Below are 16,078 nucleotides of genomic sequence, written 5' to 3'. Positions count from 1 at the left end.
CACTAAAATGTTTTGTGGGGTCCTTCAGTCCACCTCTTTCATACGGTCTTCTTCACAGTCAAATAGAGAAATGGACATGAATCCCATTTTGCTGGGGCTCTTTCAGGATCAGACGATAGACCTCCATTTCCTCTCATGCATAAAGAAAATTGCTTCCACCTTAGTGTTGCTCTGACAGGAGCAAGATTCTGGTCACCAACTCCTTCTCTCCCAGGAACAGCTGGATTGGTACAGCCTTTGGTGTGTTAGAGCTGGACCTCTCACGTGGGAGTAAATAACTCCCAGGAGCTACAACCAAAATAAAGGATAAAATATTCTCCACATATTTTGCGTTTGCCAGAAGGCATCCTTAGAGAGGTCACAGCAAGAAACTGAAACTACCCACCTGCCACAGCAGTAGTCATAACAATACATGTTTTAGCAGGCAGTGAAGGAATAAAATGAGGGAACAAAACTCAGAACTGGTGACATGATACCTACATGATGAGTAGGCGAGAGGAAAGCCTGCCTACTGCTAAAAACATGGTCTATTAATAGGGTATGAAATTTAATGGCTTCCAAAATACCAGACAGTGATTAATTGACTAGGTGGTGAGGCACCAGCTTGGGTGAGCACATTAATCACTGCAGCAGCATGTCTGTCACACACTTCTTTCTGAGCATTGCCCTTCCTTCTTATATCTAGAGATGCAGGACTGCTAGACAACCATTGATAAAATGCCATCTGGGAGGGGGAAACAAAACTGAACAACTCAACACTGTACAGTCATTCCTCAGGGAAAGTTTCTGCCTCGGGATTTGCAGGCCTGACTTTTCTCCCCTTAGTGCAGAGAAGAGCAAAGCACTCTTGTCCCTTTCTGTCTCAGCTTTGCTTTCTCTTTCCTGCTTCCCCTCTGACCTGGCCCTGCTCACACAGCAGTAAGAGTCAGAGAAGGAGCTGAATGATGATGACTGCTTCTGGACATGGAAGCCCCATTAATCCTTCTATGAAATTGTTGAGAAATGCTGAAGAGAGGACGAGGTTAAATAGGTTGTATCTATAGGTGAGGACTGGGAGACCAGTAGACATATGGGTAGATAGTTGCTTGTGCAGGAAATAAATACTTACATGGAAAAGCTCTACATAGAAGGAACCTAGAAACCTGTATTTTATGCCCAGAGCTTCCCAGATTTGACAATAGTGTTATTAATGACCTTTTTTTTCCTTTTTTTTTTGAAGGAAACATATATTTCATACTATGCATATGTTCTGACAAGGGATTAGATGTCAGAATATTTAAGTATTTGTAAATGCACTAATAATGCTAATAATTGATATGATTTCAAAAGTCTTAACAAGCTTAGTCTCTTTATTCCTCTGTTATGCTGTCTGAAAAGGAAATGTGACAACTCTTCCCTTAGAGAATCCCTCAGTCCCTGGTCATGCAGATTCACGTCTGTAGGCAGGGGGATACTCAGCTAAGGACTGTCAGCTTCTGGCTATAATATGCTAGTATAAGCAATCCATGTTGAATTAAAAATGTTCTGGATGAGACAAACAAAAATTTTTAGCTTTTTAATCCCTTGTAGGATGATTTCCCAGATGGAGTTTTCATAATTGAGCTTGTGATTTCCATCATAGAATCCAGATCCCACTTTCCAGATGAGATGACTGAATGTGGTTCAAGAAAAATATGAAATCATTTGAAAGACGAACAAAGGTAAATTAAGTATTTTTCATCCAAATGTGGCAGTAACCAAACAGAGTCAGTTGTACTTTGTGCTTTATATAAGCCATATTTTGCACGCAGGATCCATCACAGTGATATCTATGCACCAGAATGTTAGAGAAAAAAGAAGAGAAAGGGTCTGCCTTTCTGGCAGGCATGGGTTATTCCTATTAACATTTCATTATTTCAAAAGCAATGTACATGCCAGATTGTTAGATTTGGGGATGACTATCCATTATTCATAGTCCTCTGATGGAGAGATAGTAACTGGAGATGATGCCAAGAGGGATGCCTCAGATCCAGATCTAGGTTCAGATTCCAGCTTGCTCCCAGCCTTGATGCAGCTATGTGCTGGAAGCATGGCTTGAACCTCATCACATTGTGAGAAACTCCAGGCTTTCAGCAATCATTAGTTGTGTGATATTCACAAAACAAACAAACAAGCAAACAAATCTGTTTTCACACAAATGCTGTCAGTAACAGAAACTAGTAGAAGAGAAATCTGAGACCTATCATGTGTATTTTAGGGTTTCTTCCTAGTCAAAAGGTTTTCAGTTTGCTTGAAGTGTTTGCAGCTGCTAAGTGCAAAATTTAACAGGAGTGGAATGTGGCTTGATGTAGCAGGAATAATTTGAAAGGCTGGGAAAAGCAGCAATAAAAGTCTTTTGGTGGTTCTGTAGGTACTGCATTGGGGGCATAACTTCTGATTACATGTGAGTTTTTTTATTTGTTTTCTTGTTTACTGAAGGTTCAATAATATTCAAAGCTGCATCCAGTTGCAGGACTGTTTGGTTTCTCTGTCATGTAAATGTGATTACTGAGATGGTCCTTCTCTCTTGCTCTACCTCACATAATCTGCACTCAAACGTTTTTTAGGTCACCCAACTAAATGGTAATGAAAGCTATAAAGGAGGTGAACAGGCTTTTTACTCCTTACTTGAAATGCTTCCCATTCCCATTTGAAGTCAGATGAAACAGTATTTCATACACATCGGTGAGAATCTGGCTGTGTCTGGGGAACTGAGTGGAAATATCCTTGCTTTAAAAAATCAGCTACAGACATGCTCAATTTTGTTAACATTTGGTCTCTGCAAACAAAAAAATTACTGCATGTATAACTTCTTTATAAAAATGTTAATCCACAAAAAACAGAGGTGCCATGGTTTCAGATGTATTTTCAGAGAATAGAATAAACATGAGTAAAATGGTCATTATTTCAATATAAATAATGGATTTCAAATATGTGAAAAAAATTGAAGCATTGCTTGTCAACTCTTCAACTGGACTGTTTATTAAACAGTTGTAGATTATATTGTAGAGAAAATGGAAAATAAAACTGTAAAGAATATATTTTAAAAAGTAGCTGAATATAATGTCTATGGAACAACTCCAGCCTCTTTTCATAAAATGTGAATGTGGCTACAGTTCTATATTGATCAGATGCAAGATCTGGAGAGGTCAAACAACAAGACTCATTTCTTTGACATCTGGCTTTTATCATAGCTGACTCTTTCAGATTCTTATCTTCTCTGACAATAAAAAGAAAATTCTGTTTAGCAAAGTTCATAACTGTGTGAAAGTGTCTATTACTGACAAAATATAACACAATACAACATGCCTAACCATTAAAGTACCAGGAACATCATATCACATTAATCATGCAATTTAATTGGCACTTATAATACAGTGGATTATTTGAATCCATATTATCCCCATTACAGAAATATGATGAGACATACAGAGCGCTTCAAAAGCATCTGAAAGGTTCCAATTTTTTGAAAAAACTATTGCATTACTGTTTATCTGCTTGAATGTCTGAATGGAAGACATTTCCATGATCTCAAACCAGTTTTGATTTTTGTCATGAGAGTGCTATACACCTATTTGCTTAAGTAGGATTCTCCATATCATATAGAAATCTGATTATCTACTGTTATGTAAATGAAGCATGAACTTCTCAAAAACACTGATAATCACAGCACACAGGCTATATTTTGGAAGTAACAGTTTTCCATTTATTTTAGTCATCCATCATATGTTCACTAAACTCATCTTCCAATGGAGGAGAGATATTGCAGATGCAGTGCATGACCACCTGTGGGCTGATCAAATATTAAGGGGTGAGGGGGCTGTAGGGTTTATTTTCTTGTCCATATTTGTCCTGTTCTGTCTGAAACTTTTTCATTATGTGTACAGGATATCACTGTCTCAGTCACTGCTAGTAGTAAATGAAATATATTCACACAACTTTCAGAATCATTTTGATGAAATGTTTGCTATAGTCAATTTACTGTCCATTTTCTTCACAGTTTCCATATTGCCTTGAATACTCACTTTAGATGGATGTTAAAGAAGAGTTTTTCTTTCCATCAGTGCCTGTACTTGACCTTGTCCTGGGACACCCAGACATGTGGGTCCTTTGTTTTCTTCCCTGCTGTTCCACAGGTGAGTCTCCATAGCATTTAGCAAGTATCTGAGGACAAATTTTGCTGTTGAATTAGCTCAGTGGGATTTTTTTTTTCTATTAATCCTCAAATGTATGTTTACATCTTAAATGAGCTGGATCAGAGCACTGGTCTGTGCTCTTCCAGGTGTGTGGGGATGTGTCACTACACTCCACTGTGCCCCAAGAAGATTGGTGACAAGCCTTTGCAGGTGTTTGCACTGTGATTGTGCAGTCCCTGGTTTGTTTTGTTACTGCTCTGATGTTCTTGCTGCCTCGATGTATTCCACACACACTGCTGCAGTTGTTGCAATGAACAATTTGCTTATTGAGCTCAAAAATCAGTCTGGTGGTGGACTAAAGGGAAGTACTGAAAAATTTTGTCACTCTTACCGAGCTGAGGGCATGGCCCAGAGGCAACATCAAGGGATTATGTTATATTGCCTTTGCTTCTTTTTTCTCAGTGGTTCCTAGGAATTCCCCAATCAGCATTGCCAGACTTTTTAACAAGTAGTAACGTGATTGATCCTGTTATACCCTGCACAGCTGTAGGCAGGTTAATTTTCAGCTGCCTGCTAACAATATCCCAGGTCTCAGAGGCTGGAGCAGGTTTCCCAGACTCCAGGCTGCATGCTGGAGCTTGGCAATAGCTGAACTAGCCCACTGCAGTCTGCTCAGGCTCACTAGCTCCAGCAGGCATTTTGCTGTCAATCTCAAACAAAATATAGCATTTGAACTGCCACTTCAAGTATCCCAACACACATTTTAATTCTTCCAAACGCAATATCATTCAGCTAGGAGAAAAACATAGTGCTTATTGTAACAGGAGGAGGAGTTGCATTCTAGACAGTTGCTAGTCAAGAGAATATAGACACTATGGTAGGAAAATAAGTGGCTCTGAAGTGACACTTAGAAGGCTAAAATAATTCTTGAGGAGTGTCAAGAAAAATAGAGAAGCATTGCTATATCTGAAAATAGCTTTAAAGAAACCATTATCAGAATGCTGTGTTGGATAGTGTTTTCATTCTTTAAAAAGCTGCTGAAAATTTGATGAAAGAAAAGAACTACAAGGGTTTTGAACATCGAAAAACACCTTGTTCTGACAAGGTGTTTCTTGTTTATCCAAGAAAAGTTAAGAGATTATAAAAAATATGCTGGGAAAAGATTTCTAACTGCTGACACTATGGAGAGAGAATCAATCTAAAGGTCACAGGTTCAAGTTCTTCACATTCACAACAGAAATAAAGTTAAATATTAAGCAAAAGAATGGAAAACTGTAGTGAAATATAAAATTTTTGAAAGTAAGAATCAAAATTCCCATCTAATAAACATGCTTAGTTCAAGGCAAACAGTTTAAGAATCAGTTGATAGAATTATGCAGCTGGTGCTAACAAAATATTCATAAATGCTGTATAAAAGATGTGTGGTTCAAGAGCAGGAAGGCCCCAGAGAATTGCAGAAAATTGCCACCTTATTCCACTGATCTTCAGGAGGCTGTGCCTTTAGTTGCCTTCAGCAAAAGCAGCCCTAGTATCAGATTAGCTTTGCCACCTTCTATTCTAAGAACACAGACCAATCAATTTATTTCTGACAGCAACACAGATTCACCATTTGACTAAGTTTTTTACATGGACATGAAATGCTGGTTAGACTATGCATTGCAATATCCCCCAGTTGATGGAGATAGGGATGATCTGTCAGGATACATAAACTCTGACATGCAGTGCAATAGTCTAAAGACAAAATCAATGTTGTGGCCAGAACCGCACTTGAAATCACCAATTAAATTTAAAAACTCCGAAGATTGGAAGCATAATTCAGAATATAGACTAAGACTTGAAGAGGATTTGTAGGAGGGAGTGCTGGGATCACCAACACAAGCATGTGTTCTAGTTTTGCTTCTGTACTAGGACATCAGATTGAGGAAGCCTTTCCTATATGGATTTACTCTAGGAACTGTTCAGAGGCATGTGCTGGGATTTTTCACATTACGGGCTGATAAGCAGAGCTCAGTTTTTATACAAAGCCTAAGCTAACAGACTTTTTGAAGCAAACAGCACTTTGTCTAATACCTCTGAAAAATATTCAATTCCCTACTTCAGTATATATCTTGTGGTGATTTGGATTGTCATAACACTGTGAATCTTTGAAATATTATCTGCATATACTGAAAAAGAACAAAACAAACAAAAAAAATTATATTAGTTCTTTATAGCTGCATTACTGCAGTGATTGTTAACTAAAAAATCCCCAGGAATTTTATGTTTACATGTGCTCAGCAAAACCTAAAATATTTCTCTGAACATTGTCAAATAGATTTCCTGGCAAAAGGGAATGTTAAACAGTATGTTGGCTATTAAGTCAATTATGTGAAATCAATCAAAGGGCAAAGAAATAGCTGCTTCATTTTTAGAAAAGTTTTGAAACACATGTTTCCTGAAAAATGCCAAAAGCAATTTTTGTGTGACAGTGATTAGGATGGGATGTGCTAGGGGCAGAGCTAGAGTTTCTAACAGTGAGAAATATTGGAGATCTGAGGTGAACATCTAATAAGATCTCAGAGTAGAACTTGAGGTCTCGGATCTCTCTCTTTGTAGAGAAAGAAGCATAAAAAATGTTTTCTTGAGGGATTGTTTGAACCACCTGCCAACCATTGCAGTAAAATTTCACTTTAAGTTTGAAGTTTCTGACTAAATTCTAAACCTTATCTAATTATAGACTATAGTTCATGAAGAGAGGGTGAGGTAGCAGGTGCTGGAAAACTATTCACTAAAGGGTAAATGCTGAAAAAGATACAAGAATACTTGCTAGCAAATTTCTCTGAAGTATTTGGTATGGATGAGCCTGGTCTGCCCAGCATATGGATGTACAGGATGGGGCCTCAAAACCTGTCCAGAAGGCAGTGTTTGTGGGTTGCACAGGTATCCTTGGAGCACTGTCTCATGGTTAAATGCCTGTTGGTCGGAGAAATTCTGCTTTGCAAGGACTACTGTAATTTAGTGCCAAATGACACTTACTTTTGAACATCAGGTTAGGATAACTCAAATAAGTAGTATCATGCACTGTAAGTAATTGAGCTGAGGTCAGTGTTATTGTCTATGGAATAAGCTACTACTCAGAATAAATAAGAATTTCAGTTTGGTGAGAATGAAACGATCAACTCTTGATGAGTAGTAAAAGGAATTCAAAATTCTTAATCCAAAGTACAGATGAACCTCACATTTGTGCTAACCCTGGAACTTATCAAAGCAGATCTGGCTTTGATAATTTGAACACTACTGATACTGATATGTTGAAACAGCAGCTTACGGGTCTTCCTTTCTGGGAAACCCTGTGCTATAGAATCATAAATAAATTCCCATATTTTTACAAAGAATGTCATCCAGAGGATGACATATCACAATACATAGATGCAAACCAGTCCAATTACTAAGCAGGTGACCAAAGTCAAAGGTCCCTGAAACAGGGACGAAGCAGTGCTGCTAAATTCAAGACATTTATCAAACTGTCTCACAGAAGTACTGTTAATCTAAACGTGTCTGGTTTAAAGCGCTGGTAATTTATTTGGCTGTTTCATCACTTGTGAAGTTTGTGCCATTAGTATTTAATCATCTTAGATTCATAATCATCCTCCCTTCCTGAAATATACCTCAAGGACAATAATGTCCTGCAGTTTTGTCTCTGTGCCTCCTTTTCCCCTTCAGTATCGACTGGAGAAGAAGCTTTTCAAAGATAGTAAGTACTGCTCTCTGCAAGGTTGTTACTTTTAGCATTGTAAGGGCATTTTCACTCAAAAAGGCTGAACCTTTTTTAGTTACACATCATCTTATTTTCATTCTCAGGTTTCTTTATTTTTCTCCTTTAGGTCTCTCTGAATTGATGCTGGGAGCGATGTCTACTGAAATTCAAACCAAAGTCTCATAAGATAATACATACATGAGTATTAAATATTTCAGATTCTCTGGGCACTACCTTTATGCTGATTCTTTGAAATGTCAGTGCAGATTAAATCAGTCGGCTTGTGTTCTTTTGGAAGAGAGGCGTCTGCATGGGAGTTAGTAATGACCTCAGGAAAAAAACACCGGTTTGCTAGGTTGCAGGGAGGAAGAGAGGAAAGATGGGTTCCTAGAAAACATCAGGTAAGATGTCCTGAGCCATTCCCAAATGTTTGGCCTATGGGTACTGAGTGCTTGACTATCCTACAGGAAAGAACAAATTATTTTTTATAGAGTAAGCCACAGGCACAGGTTGAAAATGAGAGGATATAGAATCCTCTGTTCCCCTGAACTCCCTGAGGACTGACTGCAGAATGCAGAAGGCAAATCAGAGACAGACCCCATTTTGCAAGACGTTCCACCTTTGTCAATACATGTAAAGGTGTCCATTTTGAGAATACTCATATTACCTTTTCAATTCCCTCCTGTAGAAAAAACTTATTTTTTAGGAAAAAAGAAAGAGAAAAACTAGAGGAAAACTTAGTGGAATTAAAGTCCATTTGGGAACATGTTGCCCAGATGCCAAGACACCAACAGAAGGACTGTGCAGAGAGAAGCAGTTTTCATAAGCAATTCATGCCACAGATGATACAAGATTTATCTCACCAGTAGCACATGTTCAAGGCTTGTGAGCACAACCCAAAAAGTTAATATGAGCTTGAGTTTTGGGAACTTTAATTTGACTGATTCTACCCTAAATTGCTTCTTGTTTCGCTTATTGTTCTTTGTAACAGAGAAGACTTAAACAACTTTTTCCCCAACCTCTATTGAAAATAAAGATTTAAGGGAGAAATGTCAGTTATTAGAAGTGACTCACTGACACTGTGTTAGATTTACACGACTGTTAGGCAAATTGTTGAGAATCAACTGGTAAGAGTCCTAAGGTACATTTTTTGGATAGCCTTACATAGCATACTTTTAAAGAAACATTGATCTTTTCTTTCCCTAAAATGTCACAGATACCAGGGAAAGGGTGAATCATTTGAGCAGTGCCTATAAGAAGTTGAAAGTGGAAACAGAAGAAATGCAAACCACTGGTGTTACCAAAAGGGATAAGGGAACATATCAGTGTTATCAGATGCTAGATAAGTTCTTATCTGTTGTTTTAACACTCCTGTAAGTATTCTTCATCTGTAAAAACATCTAACTGTCGATTCAAGGAAAAATCTCAAGCTTCACAAGTTTCAGAATGCTGATGTAAAAAATAAACCTGTTTTTTTATATGATTTTTTTTTTAATTAGCTTTTAGCTATTCTTTTAGTCAGAACAGGTGGACCACATCTCTGCACTGTGGACGTAAGAAACTAATTTGGCAGTGAAAACAGCTTGAGAAACATTTATTTCCTATTATCTTGGAGGTCTCTTTCTCTGCATAAATTCCTAGAAGTGTGGAGAAGACAGAGTCCCAATTTTCACTCTGTATTGTCCGGGTAAAACAAAGATTTACATAACACTGTCATTTCGTTGTGCCAGTTTGTAATGATTGATACTATTCAATTTAGATAATTTCCTTATGTGCAGTGATTAAAATGTGTAAGCTTTGTAAATCATATCAAATAGATGTTTCTTCTACTAAGAAAAACACATTTTATTTCAGCCTACTTTTCAGGAGATGTTTATGTCCAGATGTATAAAGGTGTTTAGAAACATCTATCATAATCAAAAACTTTTGAAAACGCACAGCTGCCCTACTTCTGTTGAAGAACATCACCAAAAGAGCTGTGGAAGTGTTCAAACCATATCACAACTAATGCTTTTTCACTGATGGATATATTATTGCTTGTTTTCTGCTTTGCAGTGAGTGAACCTTCCCTATTTGGAAAAGAAAAATCCTCATGCATCTGTCTGCATTTTTATAGATATCTTCTATGTGCTGCTCACTACACAGGCAGCTTACACATTTTGCATGTTTCCACTTGAGGTGGTCAGATCCTTTTCTGATATCTGGCCCAAAGGCACAGATCATCTGACCCATCTTCATATGACCAAGCATGAAACATAACCATTTTAGTTTCAGCATGATGACAACAACAATAGTAATTTAATCTCAGAAACTGTAATTAACCCTCCAGAAATGCCATGCTTGCTGTTGACTTGATAGGGAATCTGGAATCACAAGATTTCATACAGGCATTTAAGGATACAGAATTTAGTTTCTTTATGCATCTCTAGGGACCTAGGTACCTTTTTTTAAGTGCTTTGTTGTGGGAATACATGGAAGACTACATTGGTCTGATTTCCTCACTACACCCCAGGTGGAAGCAAGCATCTGAATCTTAGACTCTTGTCAGCTTGAAATGTTAAATTTTGGGACATAAAATTTAGGATGTGTGACCTATAATGTAGTACAGCTCACAAGACATGTTTGGTGCCATAGATACAATTATACATTAATTAATCTCCTTTCTAATGTAAAAATAAATTAGTGTGTAAACAAATTATTCGTACCTCAGAATGCATGCATCTGAATGCATACTTGCAGAGCATTTGAGAAGAGAGATCAGATTACTCTTAATCAATCCTCATTCATCACAATCATTTGACTGGATAAAATCACTCTCATTCCTTCTGAAAGGAAGCAGTGCTTAAACTGATGCATAACAATCTCAGTGAAATTCATAACTGATTATTATCCTGTGTCAATACATCACGAGATTTATTTGCAGCTTCATTTTCAGCAGAGTTGTCAAAGCAAATTAAATTCTAACGATTTGCCTCATGACAATATGTTGCATCAATATACATTTTGTATATATTTTTTGCTGAAGTAATCTTGCTTTCTAAATGTAGGAGACATTTTTTTTCCTCTTTTGAGATGTTCTTCACTCCTCCTCTGAAAAAATATATGCATTTTGATTTTCATTGACATACTTATTCTGTTTTATAACAGAATAACATTTGACCATAAATCTTGGGAGCATGCATCTGTCTCTTAATGAAAGGGTTTCTTCAGTGATGAAATTTGAGATTACAGGGGAGTCTTAGATATTCTACTAGTTAGAAGAATATCTTGTTATCATTAGGTATCAGTACTACAAGAAGTCCAGTGTGTACAGAATACCTATGTCCTTTTTGGCAGTTAAACTATGGAGCCCTTGTCCGACTTTGAACGAAGTACTTTACATCTTTTTGCATTAGAGTGGTTTGTATACTGTTCTTATCACCATGGTTTTGCAACAGCTGCCAGTAAGACACTAAAAAAGTAATTATACATCTGTTTCTCGTCCTTTGAGGAGTAAGGAGAGTGTGAGTGGAGTTTTTGCTTTGAAATTTTATATGCATATTTCTACAGGTTTAAATTAGAAGGGATAAAGTCAAAGAAGTGACTTGTGCTAATAGCAAAGTTGTAAAGTTTTCCCCTGAGAGTACATTTCCACATCTCAAACTCTCACTGAGAAAGTTGTTTAGCTTGACTATGAGTTCATCAGCATTGTTGTAGAAAGTTTAGTTGTATGAAGAAATATCATTGTGGATGTTGGTCTCTTTCAGAACCTGAGGTAATACCATGGTGTTTGATGCTTTAAAGATGAGAATTAGGAGCTTTCATTTTTATTAATAATTAAACAATAACCTAGTGTGAGAATAGAATGATTCTGATGGGTTCTGGTTATTTTAGATTTGTTGCAGTTTGTATGGGTACATCTATTTGACCACAGAAATTCCTGTTTCTATCCTTTATTATTAGAAAACTATTTTGTTTAGTTTAGTTTTAAAATATCACTTCCAGTGCATGGCTCAGCTGTCTGTCTTTGCCAAACATGGACAACTACACACGGACTGTATGTCTTCTAAAGATCTGTCTTCTCCCCTTACAGGAACTTACTAAATGGTTTGTATCAGAGCAAAACCAGCTACCCATGACTAAGTAGAATATTTTGTTACACCATTTCCCTGTTACTGATGGGATACTCCACATGGCCCCTCAATGCACATCTTCCAGCTTGTTTTTCCAGGAGAGGAACCATTCCATTTTGAGCAGTGGTGTGGATAAAGGCATTGCAAGTGTGCACACCGGGAAGTGCTGCATCTTGAAAGACCCAAGGCAACACATGGAGGCACCGATAGATACTGCAGAGGCTCCCCTAGGTAAGGAAGTATGTCACTGAGTACAGTTCATCTTCCACCAGTGTGGGACAGTCTAGAAAAACAGCACACGAACAGTAGAAAGATTTACTTTTTGGTGCCATGTTGAGAGATATTATGGGAAGGACAGGACAGTAAAAATGCAGTGAAGAGGTTGAGAACAAATGTTTGGTTGAGGGGGAAGCTATCTGTTGATACAACTATAGCAGCTCCAGTTCTGTAGTCTGGCTTAAACATATGTAACTCTAGCTGGCCCTTGGGTTGTTCCTCCATTACTTTTTCCGGCTTTTGCAAGGACAAAACATACCTGACATTGTTGTTCTTGTCTGGAACAACTTGACATTATGTATAAACCAGTGATGACACAAGAAAACAAAAGTACTTTCCATCCATCTTTCATTTTGCCTGTGTGGGTTGTCAGCTCTCTACAGAAACCTGTGACATAACTGCACAGTAATTAACGCAAATATATTCCCACTTCAGGTGGGCTCCGTCACTTCTGTTATTTTCCTTCTGTGTGAGTGTCAGATGTTGCTGAGGTAAGAAACAGACTCTGTCACTTCTTTGCAGATTAGTGAGTTCTGTTCGCAGCCTTTATATTGCTGCTTCCCTTAACTCTCCCCTCTCTGACAACATTTGACTGTCATGTAAATTCACAGAATCACAGAATGAACTAGGTTGGAAAAGACCTTTAAGATCATCTAGTCCAATCTATGACCTAACACCCCCTCATCAACTAAACCATGGCACTGAGTGCCACATCCAGTCTTTTTCTATACATGTCCAGGGACAACAGATTTATATTTATAAATTAAACTGCAGCTTCAGCTACAAGACATGGCTTAGGCCTAGAAAATCCAAAGGAACAAGGAGAGCAGTTTCAGTCTGTGTGTGATGACCGGTCGAAAAATAAAAGCAACTAATTTTTATCACTATCTGTTTCTTGAGGTCAGCTAGTGTCTTAGAGCAGCAAAAACGTCAGGCAGGCTTCTCTCAGGAAAGTTTGGACCCTTGCCAAGTGTTAAAGGAGCATCAGCTCTGAAAGAGACCCATTCAGCCATATGGGTACTGTAGGTGCAGTCCTTCTCAGAGCTGTGAAGTGCAGTGACAGCTGATCCACGAGGTTGCAAGGGACAACCCTAGAGCAAGTGCTTGTTCTGGCTGGCCTCAGCATCAGGAACAAGTTGCTGAGTGTCCAGGGAAAGCCAGCATGAAAGTTCCAAGCTTCGTTTTCACTAGTGCCTAGTGTGTATTTCTGAAGATGTAGTATTAATTAACAGTCTTTCTTAAACCATAAACTTTTCTGCTTAGAAATTGCAGTGAAAAGAGGAATTTCGAAATTCCAGTGACTTATCTGCACATAAGTAGAAGCTGGCTTGAACTGCAGTGAACTCACCCCTACTTCTTTTGTAAATCTTCTTTTAAAAAACAGACAGTCAGTGCAATGGTCCTCTGTGTTGCCCACACACCACCACTTTCTCATTAACTAAAAAGACCGATGTGAGGGGTCCCTGTCATGTTTTCCCTTTTATTGAAGATGGTTCCAAGGCTCTGTGTAGTATCACAGTCAGATTTTTCACGCTGTTAGCACTTTGTTATTCCTTATGGTGCTGTGTTTGCCAATAGCTGAGGCAATAGAGGGAGGCTGTAATAGTGATTTTTGCCAGAACAAACATATTTGAGCTTCTAGAGATGCTTTCTCTTATCTTATGGTTGTAAGTATTTGCTGTGCTCCTTTCATATTGTTTTTAACACCCTAGTATCTGATCAAAATGTTTTTGGTTTTTTCTGAGAATTTCTCTTAGCCTCTTTTCTATTCCTCCATATTTGCAGTCACAATAAGTCTCCCAGACTTTTCAATATTTCTTTGCTTTCAACAGATACCACGTATTTGTAGATAAAATCAACAGTGATAACCATTGGTTTCTGTTACTTTAAATTATGCTAACATAGTTCTCTACTCAGACATAAGACTGATTCATAAATCTTTGAGCTCATCCATTTTTTAAGGGAAAAATATAGAGTTTGTTGCTGATGTGTCCATATTTTGCTTGTCTTACAAAATTATAATAAACTGGGGGATCTTCCTCTGTTAGAGTGGTTCCTGATACTAGTTCTAATTTAGCCTTATGCCTAGACTCTTCTGTGGTGTCTATGGTATTCTACTCCAGCTGATGGCACCCCTCCAGTAAAAAAACAAACAAAACCATCTTTTCAAAACCAAACAACCCAAACACCTGCATTCTATACCACTTTGTAGCTCTTATGCTCAACAACACACTAAGAGGTATTTTGGCTTTCACGCCTCATAGGGGGGCCTCACAGTTGCTGGGTTTTATAAATGGGTCAAAAGGAGAAGAGAGGCTATAAAAATCAATCAACTCAAGAAACCTCGCTTTTTTATTATCTTTTATTCAGTTGCTTTGTCTCCATTTTTCCTTCCATGCTTCCTTGCTTCTTTTCTTCCTTCCTTGCTTTCTTCCTTTCTTCTCTAAATCCACTGAATATGTTACCTGGGACTCATGTCCTCTAGTTCCATCCTGGTTTCCACCATCAAGTCCCACAGCTTCCTCCTGTGCAAAGGTTTATGAACACTTCTTTCTAAATGTACATCAGAATTAGAATTGAAATCCATCCTGACTTGTCACTAACTGCTAAATGCTCTTCTTATAGGGCCTTAAGTCCCAAATGTAAGTAGCAGGTGAAGTGCTGAACTCTAGTAGGTGCTCTGAAAACAAGAAGGAGGTACCAAATGAACAACAGAAAAAGCAGAGGGAAACAAAGACATATATAAGAATTCCCATTCTCTATCATCGGGACAGCGCATGTGGGTAAATATTCACGAGCACAGGAAAAATGGCAGCCACTCTGTCCTTTCATGTGGCAGGCGTCTTGCTGGGAGATGTGACCGCTTGGCAGCTCATGGGAAAGGAGACAAGCAGACCAAGGATACCTTAACAGCCATGCAGAAATCTTCCAGGACAGCTGAGCAGTTGTGCCAGAATTCCCCAGCAGAGACACTGGAGTTTTATCTCTGCACTAGCCCTCATCCTGAGGAGCTGAAAGATTATGCAGAAGTGAAAGAAGAGTATAAAGTGAAAAGGCATAATGAGAGTTATGAAGTTCCCAAGAAGGGATCCAGTCTGAATACCACAGTAAAACCATCCTCCAGGCACAAGGTGGCTAAAGCAATTCCTGAAGGGAAGCAGAATTTTTGGGATATTTTTGTATGAAGGGGGAAGTCACTTTACACTTGATTGTCACCTGTTCCTGCTGCCACAACTAAGGCATGTCTTTCACACTAATATGGGCTGTTCTCAGCATAAGAGAGGTGGATTAAAATCTCATTCATATCCATCTATATAAATAGAACTGTCATTTTTATCAGCTTCTGTTGATCAGCCTCCTTCCCTCCCCATTGTCTTCTTTCCATGAGTGATTTTGTTGGCTGAAATAAATCAACACGCTTCTCAAGTCAAGTCCTCCACATTTAGCATAGCCATTTCACACAGATTTAATGCAGAGGTTTCACTTCCTATATTAGACCACCAGATATTGCAAGCTGCAAAACCCCCATGGATTTGCAGTGATTTTAAAACCAATTCATGGCACAGGAAAAAAAAAGCAAAAGTGAGGAATTAGCCTGCCTGAAACACACTTTCCTACCACTGGACCTGATGTAGCTGGTCAGCTAGATTTCATGAACTACTGATCAGCAACAGTTTTTGATGGGGTTTTGGGAAGGGGCCATGATTCACAAAAAAGTTCCATCAGAAGGCGAGCACTATAGCTTCAGCCTTGAAGCACAGGTTCAGCAGGAAAAATTCTTGTAAGCAGGGGTTTAACAA

The 16,078-nt window shown here is 38.3% G+C and overlaps 1 long non-coding RNA gene across 1 annotated transcript; it reads left to right on the top strand.

Annotated features, from left to right (window-relative positions):
- Positions 1-1,597: 1,597 nt before the first annotated feature.
- LOC109143238 lies at positions 1,598-9,035 on the top strand. Its single transcript, XR_002043260.3, has 3 exons — positions 1,598-1,700; positions 4,019-4,154; positions 8,018-9,035. It is a non-coding gene; the product is annotated as an uncharacterized LOC109143238 (long non-coding RNA).
- Positions 9,036-16,078: the final 7,043 nt, after the last annotated feature.

This window comes from Corvus cornix, chromosome 1A (genome assembly GCF_000738735.6).
Source record: "Corvus cornix cornix isolate S_Up_H32 chromosome 1A, ASM73873v5, whole genome shotgun sequence".
Taxonomy (NCBI): domain Eukaryota; kingdom Metazoa; phylum Chordata; class Aves; order Passeriformes; family Corvidae; genus Corvus; species Corvus cornix.
The sequence above is the reverse complement of the archived record's forward strand: the minus strand, read 5'-3'. Positions and strand labels throughout refer to the sequence as shown.